Source organism: Macrobrachium rosenbergii, chromosome 13 (assembly GCF_040412425.1).
Source record: "Macrobrachium rosenbergii isolate ZJJX-2024 chromosome 13, ASM4041242v1, whole genome shotgun sequence".
NCBI classification, from domain to species: Eukaryota; Metazoa; Arthropoda; class Malacostraca; order Decapoda; family Palaemonidae; genus Macrobrachium; species Macrobrachium rosenbergii.
The window spans coordinates 6,612,401-6,631,089 of NC_089753.1; the positions used below are offsets into that span (position 1 = coordinate 6,612,401).

Sequence of the window (18,689 nt, forward strand, 5' to 3'; positions counted from 1 at the left end):
ATATTGACTTCCTGCAAACTGGATATTTTTCAGCACCAACTCATCATTCATGTATAGCTGGCATTTGTAGTATTGCTACAGACACTGCATAGTGATCCACATGTCCCTAGCTGCTAGCTCCCACACATTTTGTGTGGTTGCTAAGCTGTATAGTATACTGTATACTGATTTGGCTATTTTCAGAGCAAGAGTTGTAATAAGTGATATTTTATTTTGCTGTGTGTTGAGAGTCTCATTATTACTTTTTGAGATGTCACTTCCCTTCCTGTGTCTAGCTGTAGTTTCTTGGTTTTTTGCTTTTGATTGTGTCTATATTTTAACATTTTGGTATTATAGCTAATTTTGGGCTTATTCTGCAAGGTAACTCAGTGATGAGGAGTTACTGTAGTTAGTTAACAATTTTCTGAAGCTATTCATTCATGTTTGGTTAACTTTAGGCTTTTGTGTATTTATGTGCTTAGGAATAGTTTCTAGTTTATTATATGTAAAACTAAGTCTGTATTGTTCCTTCAGTTCTGTTTTTATTGTACTCTTTTCTTTGTTCTACTTTTTTGGTCTTATTGTTCAGTGAGTAAGTATTATTGGTAGTATGGCCTAAGCTTTTGCATTCGTACTTGTATTTCAGTTATAATCTCGGGGCCTTGCATATAACTAAGTGTAAGTCCTAAGGCTGCCTGCAAGAGGACAGATCGTCCGTCCTAGAAATACAGCATTTTGGTAGGCATGGGAACATAGTTTGATTAATTTTGATAACCTTTGTTGTATGATGACTAATCCATTTCTTACAACTGTTGAAGACCAATGCATGATCATGGATACTCCTGTGACCCCTTCATGTGAACTGTATAGAACCCAAGTTTCATACAAGAAATGAACTATGAAGTAAAAAGACCCAAGGAAAATGCAGACCACAGCAGACTTTGATGAATTTTGCCTTCGTCTGTGGGAGTAGATAGGTTGAGAATTTTCTTAATAAAAAAAACTCTGAAAATAATGTCACAGATGAAAATAATGTCACAGATGATAGAACTGCTTTATATAAAATTGTTTACTGAAGGATATGTCCTTTAGACAAGAAGCAGCCTAGAGGTCATTTATTAGCCAAAGACTGATGTTTCTGTTTTGTGTTTATGCTATCACAATTATGATTAGGGTAACCTTGATTTTACAAAGCTGCCATTTCTGAGCCTTGAAGGGAAAATTAAATTCTAATATCTGCCAGTGTTTTGGATGCTAGACTGCCAGAACATATTTCGTAAGAGTGGTTGTTTCACAAGTCCTCTGTCACAGAGGTCAAATGCCAGTCAAGGATTGTCTTTCAAGCTCTTATTACAGGCAGTTCCCGGTTAACGGCGGGCTCGGTTAAGAGCGATTCGATTTTATTGCACTTGTCTAGCGACGAAAATCGCAGATTTCTGCTTATCGGCGCTGATAATTGGGTATTGGCGCTGATATATACCTAACAGAGGCGCCAATAACCGAAAATCGGCGCTTTTTGGCGCCGATAACTCCCGAAAATCGCCGAAATCGCCGATTTTCGGTTATCATCACACCCTCAGAAACAGAACCCCACCGATAACCGGGGACTGCCTGTATATTGTAAGATGCCCTTGGCCGCCCAGAAATCTGTGACTGTTCTGGAGAGAATTGTGCTGGCTATGGAAGATGATTTTAGTAAAAAACATTTAATGAAGATGTGGAAACTTTATGCATTTGCTGATTCCATAAATATCATTGAAAGTGCCATGAAAGCTATCAAGACTGAGACTATAAACTCATGAACAAAAACCTTTGGCCAGAATGTGTCATGACCTCAGGAGAGCTGTTAATCAGCTCTGTGGTCTGGTTAAACTAAGGTATACTTAACTTACTCTCAGAGAAATAACTGAAGAAATTGTGACTGTTACACAGAAAGAGGGTGGGGAGGGGTTTTGGGGTATGATTCTTAGGGAACTTCAAGATTTTTTATTATGTTTCACCCAAACTAAGTTACCAGAAAGGCACTTGAAGCTGAATCACACAGATGATGTGCCAGAAGAAGAAGCAGCAGCAGCAGCAGCAATGCCAGAAAACAAGTTTACTTTAGATAATATTGCAGGAGGGTTGGTTCACTGCTGTCACAGACTGTTTTTATGATACTAATCTGGTTTCTGACTTAACTGTGTTCATCGTTCCTTTTTATAATATTTTCTTGCTAGTATGAGACTTCTTGAGGAAACTCTTCCATCAGGTTTTGCATTTTCCTGAGTCCCAGATTATTGGGCATAACCTTATGGAGGGTTGCTCTCCTCAGTCATGGGTTTACACACCCTTGCTAGGATTCATGGCTGGTATGATATATAGGGTTCTCTTTATTTCAAGGTCTTTAGTTTCCATAAAATGACCTCTCTGAGGAATGTCAGTTAGCTATTGCTCTCTGTTACCTGGTCTTGGCCCTGCCCTCTCCAGTGTCTTTCTCTGGAAGAATGTATTCCTAACTGTGACAACTTTTCATGCTTGTTTGCCCTGTAACTTCTGCAGTTCCAAAGATTACCATGAACCTTCAAGTCTCATATTGTCAGTGGTTCTCTTGGCCTTCTGTATTGCTTTTTGGGCTATTATTATTAACAATATTCTTCAAAGTTAGGTTCTTGTTTGTCGTCATCCCTTCTGAGGCCCTCAGTGGGCTTCATGCCTTTTCCAGTAAAATGTCTCATCCCAGCTGTTGGCATTCATGAGGATTGGGCCTTCAAGTTTGTGGATGAGGGGAGGCTCAAGTCTTCATGCTTTGTCATTGGTGACTTTCCTTTTCCTTGAGTTGCCAGAATTGGATTTTCTGAAGACTTTATTTTCATTTGTGCTTCTGCTGTTTCCAGGTTGTGCATTGTTCTAAGCTTTTCAGGAGACCTCACCCAACTCATGAAATTTGCTTTTAGGGTTTAAGTACCTTCTTCTTCCTTGTTTTTGAACCTTACCAAGAATACTCACCTTCACATCTCTGGGATGTATTCTATTCTAAGGGAATTTTAATTTTTACTGAAGTTTTTAATAATTTGAGGTTATAAAATAAGGAAATACATATTACAAGTGTTTTATTAAAAATAATACTCGGCACATTCCCCACGTTTTGTGTCACCAGTAAGTCAAGTGCATCATTCCACCACCATGTATAGAAACATATTCATGAATTTAAAAATTTAAGGATACATTTGAAATTTATTTTTAAAGATATTTATTTCTTCATATCACAAAACTTATTTCATATCATGTGTGAGGAAAAATTTTTAATCATAGATTGTAAGAATAATGTGATAATTGGCAGCTAAAGATATAATAAGTGGAAATTTTATGATTGCTTCAGATTAGAATAGAATAAATACTTTTCTGGTTAACCCTTAAACGCCGACTGGATGTATCGTACGTCGACTAAAATTGTCTGTCGGGTGCCGAGTGGACATACGGTACATCGACTACAAAAAGTTTTTTTAAATATTTGCGGAAAAATAGTTATAGGCCTAGTTTGCAAAAGATTTTAAATCACATGCCTTGAGGGATGCTGGGAGTTCACGGATCACACTGTTGTTTTGTTTACAAGCGTTACCGAGCCGCGCATGCGCGAATTTCTTTCTTCTCGCACTACAGAGCATCAGCGACGCATCTCAGAAATTCTTTCGTCACTTTGTCGTAATTTTTGCACCGTTTTATATTAGCCATTACATTAAGTTCTATATATGAAAAAGTGTGCAATTTCATGTAAAATACAACAACAAACAACCCATGGTTGTAGCTTTAAAAGTTTTGAAATATTTTTATATAAATCATGATAAGTGTCAAAATTTCAACCTTCAGTCAACTTTGACTCGACCGAAATGGTCGAAAAATGCAATTGTAAGCTAAAACTCTTACATTCTAGTAATATTCAATCATTTACCTTCATTTTGCAACAAATTGGAAGTCTCTAGCACAATATTTCAATTTATGGTGAATTTTTGAAAAAAACTTTTTCCTTACGTCCGCGTGCGGTAACTCTGCCGAAAATCTCAGAAGTTCTTTCTTCACTTTGTCGTAATGTTTGCACCGTTTTATATTAGCCGTTACAGAAAGTTTTATATATGAAAATGTGTGAATTTCATGTAGAATACAACAAAAAATAACTCATGGTTGTAACTCTGGCATTCTATATAGTTGTATAGCTTTTTCTCTGGTATATCTAGCAATATTTATACCTAGAAATGTGTGCTATATGGGACATTTCACTGGGCGACACAGGTCTTCACCCAGAAATAGATTTTTCCTTTGTCAAAATCCCTTTTATGGTGAATTTTAGAAAAAATTTGTTTTTACGTCCGGGCGTTGTGAATTCATGCATCATTTTGTGATAATATTTTCTCTGTGTTGTTCTGATCGTTTTACAATTTGTAATATACCAAAATCATCGCAATTTAGTGTACAATACAAAAAAAAAAAAAACTCGTTAGCTTTAACCGTTTTGCTCACAGCGCGATTTGTATACAATTATATATGAAATTTTTTTTCATGCTGTCATATATTCCAATATTTATATATGATAATGATATTTTTTTCATTTCTGATGGTTGCATACTAAACTTCAGGCAATGAGAAAAAAAGGAGCCAAAAATGAACTCTTAATCTTAAAAACTAAGCGTGCTGTGAATTTTTGAAAAAAAACTTTTTCCGCTTCAGCACTAACTTGAACGCCGCCGGCATACGACAGACACTTTTGTAAATAGAGGCTCGGCGTTTAAGGGTTAACAGAAAAATTCATAATTTCTCCACTGTGCCATATGTATTACATACTTGAATGTGTCTCATTGAAACAAGGCAAACAGAGATATGGTTGATCCTCACATACTGCACAGTATGTTGAAACATGACAAGCTTTCCTTTTTGCTTCTTTATATTCTAGTGTTAACTGAAAAATGGGTCATACTCCACAGTAACTCAAACCTCTCTCTCCTACCATTACTTTTTATACAAATTCATTGCTGTAGAGTATGGAATTGGACCAGTACTAACATATCTCTGGCTCATGAATGAACCCAGTGTACAAAATTCAAGCGAAAATTTTAATTTTTTCAGGATGTTTCTTTCCACTTACTTAAAAGTTAATTTTTTTCTCAGCAAACTCATTGGTTACACAACTCATCATATCCAATATGTTACCAGTAAGAATGAATCAATAGATATGTATGGGGGTATATTTTACAATCTGTGCTGACATTACCTGATAGTCAGGTTTCCAATTAGTTGAGTTGTTGATAGCAGTGCTACTGTGGGATGAGTTTACTGCTGTTAATATTTTCCTCATGATTCAGTAGAGCTTCACCAAAGCTGTCATTACTGGAGAAGTCATGCTTCACAACAATTAGTTGTCTTCATCATACAACTAACTCAAAAGATGATGCTTCATCTTCATTGGATGTCTTCAGTATTTTCTTCCCATGAAAATTGAAGGTATCTGTATTTGGAGGGATACAAAAATAATAAAAATGAATGTTAAAATTATATTGACTAAATAAAAGTTATATCTATTTTTGTAATATAGAGCTTGAGAAGTGTAAAAAGAAAAAGGTTTTACAATAGCAAATAGTACCACCGATGTTTGAGAATAACCAGACATACCAGTGGTACAGTATGTGAGGTGTTACTTCTGCTGCACTAAAACATTCTTTGATATTGGATAATAACACCCACTATTGTTCAGTGTGATGGCAGGTTTGGAGTTGTCTCATGTATTTGTTTGTGCTGTTCTTTGTTCTTTGTGACTTTGTGTACATACTCTCCATCCCTAGTTATTGTTGGGCCATGTTTGCCACACCTGGTTTACACCTTCACATCTATAGAATATAAAATTTTTTTCAGTGTTATTAGTGTGTTGTTTTGTCCCTTGGTGCAGGACAAAGAAATGGCATGCTGCAATGTGGAAGTCAAGTTGTTAGATATAGGACAATAAACAAAACATCAAGTACAATATAGATAAAGAAACAAGGTTCTATACTCCAACAAGTCAAATCTCAAAATAAAAACTGAAAAACAGACTTGAAAACATAAAAGACAAACAGCTTATAAAGTTAGTATCAGAATCATAACTGTTTCAAACTTGAGAATATGAAAAACATGAGTGCAAATGGCAATCAGCTAAAAGTCAGTAGTTCTTGAAACTAATAAAACAAGGGGACTTGATCTAATGAAAACAAAGACGGCAGAATCCAACACAGGCTTCACCCGTAAAGTATAACCTATAAATTCACAAATCACATTGTTTATATGATATACTGTACACTTAGGAGGATATAGAATGTTTGAATGTTGAACAAATTACTGTATCAAATAGTATGGTATCTAAAAGTAAAACATCTAAATACATGATTTCTAACTAAAAAAGAGGAAATTAGTGAAACACCATGGTCTGACCACCCATGCCTAAATTTTCAGCCCAACTTGATGGGCTGTCAGCGTTCTTCATATTCATACAAGAGCCCATATAAATGAACTACAATGATTATCTCAGGCCCTTTTGTTTCCAACACATTGGCTAATGTGATAAACAGATTAAAAATGACCAGTTAGCCAATCAGTGTATGAGAATAGATAATGAACTTGGAACAGTGGTTTAAACTCATAATAAAATACTAATCCAAAGTGCTTTATCTAAACAGTATAAATATTGTAAATCTTAATTAAACTGAATCTGATTTACAAAATACAATAATTTTATTACTGCAACCATTACTACTGCTTGGTGACTTCAATGCTGCAACCTCATGTGGGATTCAGTTTGGAAGCTAGAGACAGTTTTAGTATACAAACAGAACTAGTATATAAGAATAAATAAAGGGGCTTAGATGACTAGGATATCAACTGGGTGGTGTATATTCTACCAATTGCTAAACTTTATAATAACTTTCTTACAAACCCAGTTAAATTTCATTTCACACTGTATTAGTAATAAAGCATATTGGAATAAAATACACTAAACTCGCCGGACTGTATGTTACTGACATCACCTGTGTTTAAAATTTCATTATTAGGTGCAGATATGACAGTACCCTACCATTTATGCTGTTGATTTGTACCTGAAATGGTTTCCTATATAGGAGCAGCTAACACACACACTCTCTTAAGCCACAGGTCTTAGATGAGTATGACTATTCCATGTCACATTGGCTAGAAATAAGAGTCAACATTTCGAGAGGTGTGTGCCTCCAAGGAATTCTAAGCTTCCTAATAAGGGACCTTTTGCTAGTATTGAAGTCTCATAAGCCTCTTTACAAATCTTTGGATGAGGCATCTCTGCTAGATCTTACACTTCTTGTTGCTTTTGCATCTTTCGTGACAGTTCTGCAAGCTTAAGGTACACTATAGCAGGGTCACTGGTTTTAAAGAAGGGACCTATGTAGACTGTCTTACGCTGCTGACTTTGTGATGACATAACTGTAGGAATGGAATATGAAATTGAAGCCAAGCACTGGAATCCGACATAACTAGATAACCAGGATTGATCCACTGTGCCCTTCACCTTTCCTTGTCTTCTCACACTGAAGACAAAGTATTTTCTACTTTGCCCAGCAAGAGCTGTTCTTTGCCTTCAAAAGACTAGAGATTTCAGGGAAGGTAGGTGTAGACTGTTTCTCTCCACAGGACATTCCAGAGAGCAAATTTTTGGAAATATGAAGTCTTACTACTGTAGCTCTGACAAGGTCTTATACTTATCCTAAAGGTAGTAATGCAACATTGGTTGAAGTACTGCAGGTTAATTTTGAAGCATAATTTTGATGTCAGCATGATTTTAATGCCATCATTTGGCCATGCCTGACAACCTTCACTAGTTTTTACCTTAGTTGGACATATTTGGCAGGGCCAGCAACAGCTGAGTCCTTGGGGACTCTTCAACTTCTTCCTAATTCTCATTTCATTTTTCAAACTTACTATCCTTATAAAAATAGTCTTCTGAGGTTACTTCATTACCACATCTCTCATGAATGATAAATGCTGAATCCTTTCTGGTATTGTAAAGGATTACACAACTACAAATGCCTAGTTTTACTATATACCATACAGTCAAGAGAAATCACAATAATTCCTTGAAGAGGAAACTTGAAGGATTAAATTGGCATCATCTATCTTTGGGTCAGGCTCTTCTTTTATTCCATCACTACTAACAGATGATGATTTTAGATTGGTTACTAACCCTAGGGAAAAGGCTGAACTGCTTTATCGAGCTTTTGAAGCTAAGCAATAAGCTGAGGATGTCCCTCTCCCAAATATTGGTCATCCTGAACCTGTTCTTACAAAATTTGCATTTCACTCCAAGGATGTTATGAAAATTCTGGATAATCTTGATAGCTGGGTTGGAGAAGATCCTGATGGTTTCTTCCCTTTGTTTTTTTTTTTTAAGTTTCTAGTGTGTCTCCCAAGATTAGTAGATTCTATAGATTTTTATGTTGATGTAGTATCTTTGCAGATGAGAGCAAGCTTAAAGTTGCTGAAAAACTTATTTTTAAGCCACCATATAAGTACAGCTAACAATCTAAAGGATTGTTAGCTGGTAGTCAATATGCATACATGGAATGCTCTTTTAGACTTGACATGCCATTTGCAAGGGAACTTTGATAAGGTTTTTTGAGTGCTGAGTAATTCACATAGTTTTTAGTGCTTCTTTCAATTCAGTAAATCACAAGGCACTTATTTATAAACTTCAGAATCTTGGAGTGGGTGGATATGTTTTAGGATATACTTCAAGATTTCCGTATAAGTAGGCAACAGTGAGTTGCTGTTGACGGGATCTTTAGTGAACCAAGACCTATTGCGTCTCGAGTTCCACAGGGTAGTGTTCTTGGTCCACAGTTATTTTTAATGTATACAAGTGGTATGGTTGTTGGCCTGGAAATCTAGATTGTTCAGTATGCCGATGATGCAACACTTATGGGTGTAGTAAAGTCTCCACTTATGAGAAATGAAGCTACCCTCAGCCTCAATCGGGACATGGACTGGATCAGGGAATAGTGTAATCGGTGGGGTATGAGGCTGAACCCCAGTAAAATGAAAACACTGTTGATTAGTTGATCTCGTACAGACTTTCCACCCCATCCTCCATTTCAGGTGGATGGAACTTAGCTGAATGAATCTTAAGCTTCAACTAGTCTAGGTGTAATTTTGACTGACATCCAACTTATGAGAGAAACATTTAAAGAAAGCTTCAGCAAATGCTGCACGAAAGTTAGGTATTGTTCTTCAGGCCTCATATATTTATAAGTGACAAAATCAATGCAACCTGTTGTAGGTTATTTGTCCTTCCTTTACTAGAATACTGTTCTTCGGTGTGGATGTCTACTTCTGCCAGAGATTTATCTCTTTTAGATAAAGTGGTTTTTAGTGGTAGGTTACTGTTTCCTAATAGTAGCAGTTATTACTTGGACCATCAACAGATGGTCTCTTGTTTGTCACTTTTTCATAAGTTGTACTTCAACAAAGATCTTTCACATTCGCAATTGTTCCCTGATCCCCTTTATCTGCTGAGAGCAACCAGATTCGCTGAACAGCAGCACCATTGTGTAGTAATTGTGCCTCGCTGTCAAACCTCTCGGTTCCAGAGGTTCTTTATTCCTCACGCCATTGGACTGTGGAACAGCCTCACAGAGAAGTGCAATTGGGACTTCCAAAGTTCAAGCAAATATGCAATGCATTACTACCCTAATACTATTCTCTTAGCATTTTAATACATATTAATCTATTTATTAATATCTTTTTTCTTTTTTGATAAGAGGGAGCTCTTCTTTATGTATTTCCCTATACCTAGTCTTACTTCCTCATGAACACTATTCTTTGGAAGCTTGAATTTCAAGTCAGTGGCCCCTGTGGGCTTGTTCCATATGAATAGGTTTCATCTTCTGAATAATAATAATAATAATAATAATAATAATAATAATAATAATAATAATAATAATTTAATGTGGATTCCTACATACATGCAACTACTTGGCTCTCATAGCCTTTGGTTCCGTGCTAATCCTAGTACTATTCATGGATTATACAGGTAGTGGCTTGATCTTGCTTACCTAAATTGGGATTGAGGTTACTTTAAATGTGTGTGGTGAAAGTAGTTTATTAAAAACAGATATTTTACACAAATCCAGTGCCCATTATTTATAACAAATTACCTCATTCCAATCCCAATGATTTCTCAATCAACAGTTCATGCTTGAAGAGTAAGGCAGTAGGCTGCTGAGGACCTGTGGATTCATGAGGTGCATGTGCAGGACTAGTATTACTTTTGGGTTTTGAAAATGTTATACAGCCCCCCCCAGTTCTATGCATTTCACATTTCCTCAGTTCACTTTGTCGTGGATTTTTGTGGAACACATCAATCACTTGTCTGCAGGAGGAAGTTTCACTAATTTGCAGATTTTCCTGTGGGCTGTATCTCTGAAGTTATCACTAATTTGCTTTTTTTTCTGTAGAGGAACACTATTTATTCACTAATTGTTTGTTCATGAGAAACTTACCGTCAGATATATACTGGCTATATTCTCAAGAAGAGTCCGACAGAATTTCAAATTTGTGCTTTGCGCAATGCTGAAGTCGATGGTGTGCACCCATTCCCGCCGCTGGGAGGCGGGTATCAGGAACCATTCCCATTTTCCATTCAGATTTTCTCTGTCGCCGGTGTTGTCAACAACTGTTGTCTGCACCTCCGTCATAGGATTTGCTTTTTCTAGATTGCTGAGTATCTCATTGTCTTTTGGTATTTTGACTTTGGATCGGTGGGTCGGCATACGCTTTTGGCTTTTCTTTGGGTTTGATTTAGATTATCATTATGTCTAGGTCCTAGCTCTGCTAGTCACCGTGCGTGTGTGATGTCTGAATGTAAGGTGAGGTGCGAAAGCTGCGGTTGGCTTTCACACTATTTGTTCTAACTGTATAGGAAGCATATATGCATGTTGGATGATAGGTGTGATGAATGTGCTTCTTTGTCTGAAAATGAATGGGCGTATAGTGATAAATATGTGAGGATGGGCGTGATGACTGAGAGGTCTTCCTCCAGGAGTGCTTCTCTTTGCGGAAGTGTTGATGTCGGCCCTAACTCCCCTGTACCTTTGATCCTAACCCACTGTGGTTGCATGCTCCTGCCCTGAATCGTGCCAGTGGAGACTAATATGCTTTCTGCTATGATGGAATCGATTCGTGCTTTAGAATCTAAAGTGTCAGCTCTCCAAGATAAGTGTTGTGAAGTGACTAGTGCCCCCAGTGCAGTGGAGGGGGCGTCAGACCGGCCCCATCATGCCTCTAGGCCTGGACCTCTGCTGGACTCCCAGGACTCAGGGAGAGAGCATGTGCAGCCGAAGGAGGGTGACGGGAACCCCACGATCCTGTCCTTGGCAGGTCCTGAAAACGTTCCCAGGCTGCCCAGGCTCACGATCCTCGTGTTCGGGTCTGAAGGACTACTTCCTCGTCTTCAGCCACGTCCACTCCCCCACGCGGGGGTTGGAACAGTCAGATAGACTCTCGCCTCTTAAGAGAAACTTTAGGGAGGAGGGCGCTTCCCGTCCTCTCTCACTCTACTCTGTGCTCCCGCCAGAGTTTGTGAGATCACGTTCCCCACAAAGAAGTGCCGGACGTCATCCCAAGAAGACGTTTTGAGGCGCTTGAGCTCTCCTCCTCAAGAGAAAGTTAGGACGCCTAGTCCTTCTTGCCCCTCTAGGTTCCGTGATTCTCCAGAGAGGCGTCACCATGAGGACCCTTATTGCCTCCATGCAAGCAACTCTCCTCAGACTATTTGCAGAGAGAGTCAGGTCCGTCCTCGTCGGAAGGATGTTAGACTTCAGTAGAAAGATCTAAGCGGTCTCCTTCTACTGCTCCTCTAATTCGTCACCTTCGTCTGCTTCGCCCGGCTCGTCGTGGAAGAGACCCTGACTCGTCCCCAGAGGGTGTTGGGGAGGATCGATGTAGCGTCACCCCAGAGACGTCCTCCCTCCTTCGTTCTAGACGTCATGTTCTCCATTTTGTTGATGGCGCTCGCCAGGCTCTGGCGTTCATCATGCGCCCAGGCGTGGCGCCCGGCGGGCTCAAGCTACGTCATGCTGCCAGGCGTGGCCTTGATGGGCGTTTTGACTCCTTCAGGCGCTCCACCTGCCCCGTTGCTGTCGGCTCGTGTGGTTCCTGGTTCTCCAGCTGCTTTGCCGCATCAGTTCCTCTTCCAAGCAGGGTCCCTGCGGCATTTCTCTCCAGCTTCTCTCTGCTCTTCCGCCCGATGTTGGAGATAGACTCAGGAGTCTCAGGTCTGAAGATGAGTTGAAGGATCAGTCACCGTCGTCCGGACTACCAGATCCTCGTCAAGCTGTTGAAAAATTGTTTCCTGACAACGAAGTTTCTGCCCGGCAGTTCCTCTCCCCTCCTTCTCAACTGACTTCTTCTAAGTCTAGGAAAGCTCCGGGATTCCTGAAAATGACTAAATCGCTCTCCACTAAGCGGGCCTTCAAGAAAGTCCATTTGTGGATGGACTCCCACATGAGCTCAAGGAAAGTCTTCTTTACTTCCTTCCCTTCAGACTCTCGGGAAAGCGGCGATGTGGTATGAGACGGAGAAGACTTGGGCTTACGTCTTCTTCTCATCTGGGGAGACTTAGCCTGCTTCGTTGATTCGGTAGGAGGCTCATCTGTCGGCGACCAAGATTCCTGGACTCTACGGAGATGGACCATCTTTTGAAGGGCCTTTCAAGGCGTTAGAAGTCTTCAACTTCCTTGACTGGTGTGTCTTGGGCTTTGCTGGACATTAAGTCTCGGAGTCGGGACTCGATCTCCTTGTCGGACAGCACCAGGCGTCTTGTCTTGTATGGACAGGCGGTCCGAGATAGTTCTGACGAATTGGCCTCGCACTTTGCAACAGTGCTCAAGAGAGAGGTCTCTATTCTGCGACCGCTACGAAGTCCGTCTCCTTAGCACAGAAGGAGGGCTGTTGTTTTGCTCCCTTTCCAATCATCTTTCCCGGCTTCGTTGGTAAGGACATTAGCTGCAAGCTTGCAGAGAAGACCACACAGGACCTGTTGGCTCAGTCATCGAGCGCCCTGCGGTTCTGTGACCTCAGCAGCGTCGAGCCAGGCAAGCTTTCCTCCCCCCGGAATGAAGAAGCCCTTTTCCATTGCAAGGCATCCTCGAGCCTTCTTCTGAGAAAGACATAAAGTGCAAGCCCTTCCCCTTTAGAGGTAGGGGCAGAAGTGATGTGATTCTCCTCCAGATACCGGTGGGTGCAACTGCGTTTTCCGAAGTCTGGAAAGTGAGAGGGCAGACAGTTGGTCCCTTCGGTTTAGAGAAAGGATACAAGATCCACTTTCGCTGCTCCCCTCACCAAGCCTTTAAGCATGGGACCTCTCCGTCGTGCGGTCCCAGAAGAAACAAGAGATCTATCACGACCTGCTGCAGCAAATGCTCGTCAAGAGAGCAATAGAACAGTCGTAGACCTGAATCCCGGGCTTCTACAACGGAAGGCTGTTCTGGTCCCGAAGCAGTCGAGAGTTGGAGACTGTGCTGGATGTCAGCAGCCTGAACCGCTTCGTCGCGAAAGAAACTTTCAAGATGGAAACGGCGCAGTCTGTTCTAGGAGCCTTAAGACCTGGGGATTGGATGGTATCCCTCGACCTTCAAGACGCGTACTTCCACGTACCGATACATCCTCAGTCAAGGAAGTTCACGAGTTGTCTTGAGGAAAGGATGTATCAGTCAAACTCTTTGCTTTGGCCTGTCCACAGCTCCCATGATTTTCACCGTCATCATGCGGAATGTAGCAAGGTGGCTGCATCTGGCAGGCGTACGTGTGTCGCTCTACTTGGACGACTGGCTGATTCGAGCGTCATCGAGGGAGAGGTGTCTGGAGGATCTTCAAGCAACTTTAAACCTGACGAAGGAACTCGGCCTGCTGGTGTTCGCTTGAAAAAGTCACTGACCCCAGCATGATCCATACGTGTATCATGGGGGATTCAGATGGACTCCAGTGGCTTCGGGCTTTTCGTCCCGGGCGGTAACAGCTGTGTGCTCTGAAAAAGTCCTGGCCTTCCTAGGGAGAAAAAGCCTGTTCAGTGAGGGTGGATGAGTCTGCGGGACCATTTCCTCACTGGAAAAGTTTGTTTTCTAGGAGCTACTATCCTCAGAACCTCTTCAGTTCTTCCTGCAAGACAGCTGAGGAAGGCAAAGGAAAATCTCGATTGTCTCTCAAACTTTCCCTCGAGTGAGCATCAGGTGGTGGTTGGATCGAGGCTTTCAGGCGTGTCTCTCAGCCTTCGGAACCCGACCTAGTGTTGTTCTCCGGCGCGTCAATGTCGGAAATTGAGGAGCAACACTGGGCAAGAGAAGTATCAGGCATCTGGAGGGGAACAGGTGGCCTGGCATATCAATATGAAGAAGGAATTAGGGGCGATTTTTCTGGCCTTGATTCTTCAAGATCAAATTGTCGATCGCACAGTCCAGGTGAGCCTTGGACAATACCACTGCTCATATCTTACCTGAAAAACAGGAGGCACTCATTCGTTCCCTGTTAGTTCTTGCGAAAAGAAGAGATCCTGTTGTCGGCCGAGGTTCCAAGGCGATTCCCAGTCTTAGCGAGTTACGTAGCAGGCGTTCAGAGCGTGAAGCCGGACCTGCTAAGTCGTGCGTCATCAACTACTCCCGACAACAGAGTGGACTCTGAACCAGGAAGTGTGCCAAAACTGTGTGGGGTTTATGGGGTAGATCCCTTAGTGGACCTGTTTGCAGCGTCAAGAACAACGGGCTTCCGCACTGCTCTCCTGTCCTGGATCAGGGCGATGTCCAATAGACGCCCTTCTTTGGGACTGGTCTCGTCTGGACGCTACGCTTTCCCTCCCTTCAAGATCCTGGGAGAAGTGGTCAGGAGAAGTTAAGCGTCGTCGCAAGATCACGAGGATGACTCTGGTCGCTCGGTATTGGCCCCTAAAGTGGTTTCCGGGTAATGTCGCTGCTGGTAGACTTTCCAGAGTGTTACCTCTTAGTCAGATCTGCATAGACAACCCCCTTCGAGCGATACCATCAAAACCTCTCACTCTCAGTCTGACTGCGTTCTTGAACTATCGAGAATGCTGGCGGGCCGAGGAGTTTTGAAGCAGGTAATGGCAAGGCGATCGCGCCCGAGCCAGAAGAACATCCTCGATGCATGAGTTTATCAATCCCGAAGTGGGCCGTATTTCGACAGTGAATTGTACTACTTAGAAGATTTCCTCTTCCTGCCGACCACTATGAAGCCAGATTGCCAGACTTCCCCTTCTTTTGCCAGGAGAGTTCCGAAGCTGGCAGTCTCTACACATTAAGGGGGTATAAGAGTATGTTGTCGTGATTCTTTAGGCACAGAGGATTAGATATGGCCAGCAATGCGGACTGGCCTCTCATTGGAGTGGGTGAGACGACTAAGGTGCCTCAGTTTTTAGTTCCATCTTGGAACTTGGACGTGGTTCTTAAGTTCCTGATGCAAAGCCCTTTTGAACCCCTTCATGCTGCTTCTTTGAGGAACTTAACAAAGAAGACTTTGTTACACAGTATGGCTCTCGCTGCAAAGAGAATCAGTGAGATTCATGTGCGATATCCCTAAGTCAGTTGGTTTTAAAGAGCGACACGGTGTGTTCTCTCAACCGTCTTTTCTTGCCAAGAATGAGAACCGTCACCCCTGGCCCAAGTCCTTTGAATTGAAAGGTTTGGCGGGTGTTCTGGGCCAGGAACCAAGAAAGACTACTTTTGCCCATTCGGACTCTTAAATTCTACTTGAACAAGACTAAAGAGTCGAGAAGGTCTTGCAGACGGGTTATGGTGCTCGGTGAGAAGACCTGGCGTCCCCATGTCAAAGAATCGCTGCTTTCTTCTTGAGGTCCACCATTCAGAAGCGCGCAAGTTGTCAGGAGAGTGACTTGAACTTTTTGAAAGTTAAAGCGCATGAGGTTCGGGCTGTTGCAACGTCAGTAGCCTTTCAAAAGAACATGGCTCTGAACGATATTATGAATGCCACCTTTTGGAGGAGTCATTCTGTGTTCGCCTCTCATTACCTAAAGGACGTAAGAACAGTGTATGAGTCTTGCTGTTCATTGGGACCTTACGTTTCGGCTGGTACGATCTTGGGAGAAGGAGGCAGTACCCATCCTATCCTTTAATGTATGGTTAGGAATAGTTTTTAAAATTTTTGGTTGTGTTTTTTTATGGTTGTGGAGTAGACTGTGGGGCAGTCTTCCCTTTCATGAATTTTAACTGAATCACACGATGTTTGGTAGGTCAGGTGGTTATTTTTGTCTCTTTGCTTCCTTCTTGGGAATACGATCTGGGCACATAGTGGTCGCCGTCGATGACAGATCGTCTGGGCTCTCAACCATATAGGTCTCTATTTCATTCGAAACTCCAGTAAAGCAGGCGCAGACTTGGGTGACAGTAATCACAGAGAGTCAGCTATGCTAAAAGGTAAGGAACCAAGATGTGTAATCATCTACATTGTTTGTTTCTCAATCTATGCTGTCTCTGCCCACCTCAGTAGTGCGATTCAGCTATATATATATCTGGCGGGTAAGTTTCATGAACAAAATGATATTTTAATGATAAAATAAGGTTTGTTCATGCCCTAACAGATATATATATTAAGTAGTACCCACCCACCTCCTCGGGAGACAACGGCACTATGAAAATCCTGAATGGAAAATGAATGGTTCCTGATACCCGCCTCAGCCGGCGGGAATGGGTACTAACCACCTGACCCGGCCTACGTGTGCATGAAATTTGAAATTCTGTCGGACCTTCGAATACAGCTATATATATATCTGCCAGGTAAGTATGAACAAACCTTATTTTATCATTAAAATATCATATTTTTTCATTAAAATATATGTATACAGAGAGAGAGAGAGAGAGACTGTGGTTTTTACATCGAATTATAAATGGATTCTGTAAGTGAAATAATGTTTCTTTGATATTTGCTGTTTTTTCCATTAAAGTAATGTGTATACTGTTTGAGGAGAGAGAGAGAGAGAGAGAGAGAGTGTGGTTTTATCAGATTATGATGGATTCTGTAAAGTGAAATAATGTTCATTGATATTTTGCTGTTTTTTTCCATTAAAGTAATGTGTATACTGTTTGAGAGAGAGAGACCTTACCTTACAGATGCTGGTCGTTCGGGTTGCCCAGGTCCTCCAGTGTGAGCACCTTTGATGTCTACCAGAGAGTTGCTAGCAGCATCTTCGGTATATTTTCATCTTCCAGTCTTGGATGGTCTGGGATGCATCTTAGATGTTATGCGACTTATTCTTAAACACATCGCTCCTCCTGTTATGTTCCTCCAGATGAGCTGGTGCGATGAATGACGCTGCATTACTTCGATGCTGGTGCGTGGTGGATTAATGTCCTGTGTGCTTTCCTTAATTTTCCTCGTACTCATTTTGGCACTATTAATCTACCTCTGCTTGCTCTTTGATAATTTAGTTCCATGATGTTTTTTGAATTATCATGTAGGCCTTCTTCCTTTTCAAGACTATATAAATTTAAGAACTTTGTAGTCTTTCTCCTAGTAGTCAAGGTCTCAACTTCTTCTATTCTAGCTGTAAATGACCTTGTACACTTTTCTATTTGTGCAATATCCTTTGGTAGTGTGGGTACCATATTATATTGCAATATTCAAGTGGACTACGTGACGACGCTTTTAGATAAAGCATAATCATGTGTTCAGCTTTTCTAGTTTTGAAGTGCCGGAACAACATTCCCATTTTTGCTTTGCATTTTGCCAATAGAATTGCTATTTGATCATTGCATAACATATTCCTATTCAACATCACACAAGGTCTTTAACTGCTTCCTTGTTTGTGATTGTCTCATTATTAGGTCCTTTATATGCATATAGCATTCCTACTTTATCACCATAGTTCATTGATTCAAATTTATCAGAGTTAAATACCATCCTATTTATCTCTGCCCATTTATATATTTTGTTTAGGTCTCTTTGTAGCGAGTTCCTATCTTCATCACAAGCAATTTCTACTTATTCTTGTGTCATCTCATAAAACTTCTTACTACTGAGTCCTTAACATTACTGTCTATGTCTGCAATCATAATCACAAACAGCAATGCAGCTAACACCGCACCCTGTGGTACACTCGGATATTACCGTGAACTTCATCCGATTTCTCATCGTTTGCAATCACTATCTGTTTTCTATTTTGCAAAAATTCTTTATCCATCTTCCTACTTTGTCAACAATGTTATGTTTTCTAATTTTTTTCGCTAATATATTATGATCTACCTTGTCAAAAGCTTTTGCAAAGTCTAGGTAAACCACATCTGTATCTTTTTCATTTATCATATTTTTATATATGCTTTCATGGTGGACTAACAGTTGGGTTTGTGTACTTTTTCCGGGTACAAACCATGTTGTCCTATATTGAACAATCTATTTTTCATTAAATGTTTCATTATATTTTTTTTTCATTACCCTTTCATATACTTTCATAATATGAGATGTCAGACTCACAGGCCTATAATTACTTGCCTCTAGTCTTGAACCACTTTTGAAAGTAGGAGTAATATATGCTAATTTATGCTCATCATAAATCTTGCCTGAGAGAGAGAGAGAGAGAGAGAGAGAGAGAGAGAGAGAGAGAGAGAGAGAGAGAGAGAGAGAGAGAGAGAACTGAAGTGTTATACATACATTAAAGCACAGTA

General features: G+C 40.8%; 1 protein-coding gene across 6 annotated transcripts in view; it reads left to right on the plus strand.

The window, feature by feature from the left end:
- LOC136844872 (coiled-coil domain-containing protein 50) overlaps nt 1-18,689 on the plus strand; it is a 184,738-nt gene that overhangs the window by 155,497 nt on the left and 10,552 nt on the right. The gene's annotated exons all lie outside the window — the stretch shown is intronic.